The sequence below is a fragment of the Lactuca serriola genome, chromosome 7 (genome assembly GCF_051521515.1).
Source record: "Lactuca serriola cultivar US96UC23 chromosome 7, Lser_US96UC23_V15, whole genome shotgun sequence".
NCBI classification, from domain to species: domain Eukaryota; kingdom Viridiplantae; phylum Streptophyta; class Magnoliopsida; order Asterales; family Asteraceae; genus Lactuca; species Lactuca serriola.
Window position 1 is genome coordinate 59,008,738 of NC_136414.1, and position 4,073 is coordinate 59,012,810.

The 4,073-nt window shown below is 32.4% G+C and overlaps 1 non-coding gene across 1 annotated transcript; it reads left to right on the top strand.

Annotated features, from left to right (window-relative positions):
- The first annotated feature begins 912 nt into the window (after nt 1–912).
- On the top strand, nt 913–1,018 carry LOC145065218 (small nucleolar RNA R71). Its single transcript, XR_013688364.1, has one exon. It is a non-coding gene; the product is annotated as a small nucleolar RNA R71 (small nucleolar RNA).
- The last annotated feature ends 3,055 nt before the right edge of the window (nt 1,019–4,073 follow it).

Here is a 4,073-nt window from a genome sequence, read left to right on the forward strand (position 1 = left end):
TGATATATATCAACTGGGAAATCTTTTGGAATTGTTTCAAGTTGTCGCGCCATGGTAAAGATGCTACCATGCCGTGTGAACTGCACATAGTTTGAATTTTTGTCTATGAATTCCTCTTTGGTTTAAGCAGACTACATTTTGATAGTACCTAAAAATACTAAGGGTACTTTATGTTCCTCATATTTAGTTGTGGTCGCCAACACTTGTGCTTTTGAACTTGACCCACTATTATTAATAACTGGAAAACCTTCCTGAAAGTGTTTGTTTAGCTCACCCACTTGTGTCTCTAAGTTAACAATAAATGCTTGTTGATTTCTTAGGGTAACATCTGTATTTTCATGCCTCTTTTCACTTGCTGCCATAAATCTATTAAAAAATGATTCGAGCTTAGGTTTCTTCTCAATTAGAAATTTCTCTTTTTGATAGAAGCCACCACCTTGTTGTCGGTATATGTCTTTTTTTTCTCTTTGGTATTCTTCATATGGCTTCCATTCTTTCTTTGGTATCCTCCAATGTTCATCAAACATATCACCGCTTGAGTAGAAAAATTGAACTTTCCTGTTCCCATTTTCATCCAAATCAAAATCCTTAAAAAGATATGGTCAACCATAATTATAACATCTGACTATTATCACATGAATTGATTACCCTATTTTTGTGATTCTCCTATCCATAGTCTCTAGTTTTGCAAGAATTTAAGCTAGATTTTATTTTCCATCATCCATACTCACCTTGATTCTAGTAACATCTTCTCTTGGGTTGTGATAATCTTGTAAGTGTTTAGTGAATTATTTGATAATGGCTTTATTAGTAGTTAGATCCTTCTTTGTCATTGGTCCTTAAGAGTCTAGAAGTTGTCTCGTGCTCACAATTATCCCATAATAGAAAATTGAAATCTCTTGCTACACATTGAGATGATGTTAAGGGAAATTTTTTCACATTCCTTTATATTTTTCCCATGCTTCATATAATTATTCACCAAAATTTATTGGAAGTATGTGGTATTTTTTTTCAATCTATCGACCTTTGAAGGAAGGCTAAATTGCCGAATAAACTCTTCTTTCATCCTATCCCATGTAGTGATGTCTCATGGTGCTAATGACTCCAACCAATCCTTTTATGTATCTTTTATTATGATTGGAAGCATTCTTAACATAATTGCATCTTTAGAAACGTTTGGCACATTGAAATAATTTTCTATTTCCAGAACCTCCTTAATGCGCTTGTATGCATCTTCATGATTCTTTCCAACGAACAAGATATCCTTTAGTATGTTAAGGAAATGTCATTATGGCTGGAACTTCGGGTATCACAATGCTTGGACCAATGTCATCTCGTATATGCCTCTTATACTCCTCTATCGTCATTGTTGTTATGTTTCCCATTATGTTGCCGAGTTGTCTTCCCTCGTTGGGATTGTCTTCTTCTGAATCATATTCCGTTCCTATTTCGTATCCTTCTTCCCTCTTTTTCGGAGTCTTCTTGAAAGTTGAATATTTATCGTATTTGAAGCTGCTACTTGATTCTTCGACTTTTTTTATCCATTTTCTTGTGAATTGCAGATTTTGGATCGTCAAGTCGTGGCACAATTGAAAAAGTATATACCATAGTCCTGTACTACTGAAATAAAACTAAAACAAACGTGTAAAACAAATAAAAACTAAATAAATTAAAAACTGCACTTCCAGTTACCGCTCCATAGAAAGGGAATCACCACGCCGCAGTCACTGCCTTCACAGAAAACTGAATTTAAATAGAAAATTAACATTTTACAGATCGAACACAGGGAATGGAGTTGATTTAGAAGTTAAAATTGCTAAAATTTAATCTAATTATTAAACTAAAAACTGATGAAAGGAGTTTATTATCTGATTTTGCAAGTTCAGAAAAACTTAATTAACTATTAACTAGAAAACAATTAAAAACAAATTTCAATTAAAAGAATTAAGACACTTTCGTTTAACAATGAACCCCTTTCTTTTCCTATGAGTAATTTTTACTTTGGATTACTTCTGTTGGTTGCCAATTTTATAATTACTAACTCGCATGGTAACTAAGGGAACTTAATCACAGTGGTCATGTAGACTAAGGACACCTAATTGACTTATTGAATATTTGGAATATGAATGACTAGATCTAGGTTTGTCTTCTTATGGTAAATTTGGACAAACAAGCAATTATTATAGTCAAATAATGCTCTCTAACACAATTAAGCAACTATCTTTATTACCCGTACTAGGACATTGTCACTCTCTAGTTCTAGAGAATTAATGGTCATAAACAACTTGAAATTCAAATTCATGCAATAAATGGCCAGTTAACTACGCAAAATTTGAGGGAAAGGTAATAGAGATAGAAATATTAACATGTAAGGATTAATCTAGCAAACACAAGTAAGAACCAACGTTAATAATCCATAGATCTAATACTAAATATTGTAAATAAAGGTTCATCTACACTAAACGAAAGTTAAGGGTATTAGCCCATGATTTCTAAAGAAAAAAAACTAAACATATAGATAATTAAATTAAACATCATGCAAACTAAATGCTTGAGTCGGTTTCTTGGTAATTACTCTTCTCCTCTCTTCCTCCTGGTTAAAAACAGGTCTTCTAGCGTTTCTCTAGAATTGTTCTATCCAAAATTCCATCTCTATGACCTTCTAATTCATCCTTTATATAGAAGGAAAAATTCCCATAAATTAGCCATCAAGTCGTGGCCAATTGATTGCCACGTCGTGGAAACAGTTTCCTTATTGTAACCGGCAAGGAATCTACTATAACCAAGAATCTTTTAGACCCTACAACGTCGGCTAGAGTTTACCACGACTTGGTTACTGTCTTGAGACATGCTGTTGAAGCTTCTTTTTTCTTTATTCGCAAGCTTCACCCCCCATCTTCTATTTTTTTCCATTTTTGTCCATTTTCTTCAAAAATGTCTTGCTCCGGCTGAAATATGAAATTTATGCAAATAAGTACCAAAAGTCCTCGTGTTCAGGCCAAAATACGACTAATATATAGTCAAATAACTCGTAAATATATGTATAAATATGACAATATCAAAATACCCTACACTTGCCTTTTGCTTGCCCTCAAGGAAGGCTAATTTTAATATATCACATAGAACATTGACTACCAACATCACAGAAAACAATCCAAATTGAAGTTTTTAATTACGCATCACCTTAATGCAAGTATTTGTATCTAAATCCTAACTATTTCCCAAGCCCTAAATACTCACAGTCCTCATAAATGTTCACCACTTATTTTGAACAACATTCATTTTGTGCATCCCTCTGAATATATCCTCAAAAGACTATCTTAACATCAAGATATTTTTGTTAAGTTCCCAAGCATACATATGGTAAAATAAACTAGAAAGAAAAATTACAATTTTGAATAACATGCTTTCGAATTTTGAAATTTTTTGCCTTATTTCTTCACTTTCTTCAACTCGAATCTTCAATATTTGAAACTTTGAGCTTCTTTACATAATTCTTGATTTTGATATTTTGTAAGCGCTTAGTTACTCAACAAACTTTTGCAACTTTTTTTAACTAAACACCAAAAATAATAACATATGCTTAAGCAAGGGAACTAAACCTCAACCCTTATTGGTTAAAGGAGTTAGTCTAAAGTGCATACATGATGCTAAAGTTTTTATGTTCCTCAAACTACTCAAGGATGCATTTTTGTCTCATGATTTCACTAAGACTGGGAAGCCACAAATACACTCTAACATATTGGCTCAACTAAATCTCAGAGTCCACATCAAATCATCCCACATAACACTAGCAAAATAGCCTAATGTAATAATATAAAAAAAATCTATTAGATTTTTTAGGCTATTCTTGCAAGCCAATAAAATTTTAAATTTATATTATTTGTCAACTTTTATGCTTGAAAAATTTTCAACTCTGTACCACATAATTTTTTCATACAGTTCCCTTATCGTTTGCAAAAGATAATACTAATAATAAAACACTAAAAAGGGAGGAAAAAGGAATAGAATCCCATGGGGTAGTAGTGGCGAAATCAAATCAGTAGTCATGGGTTAAATTTTATCAACTTGAT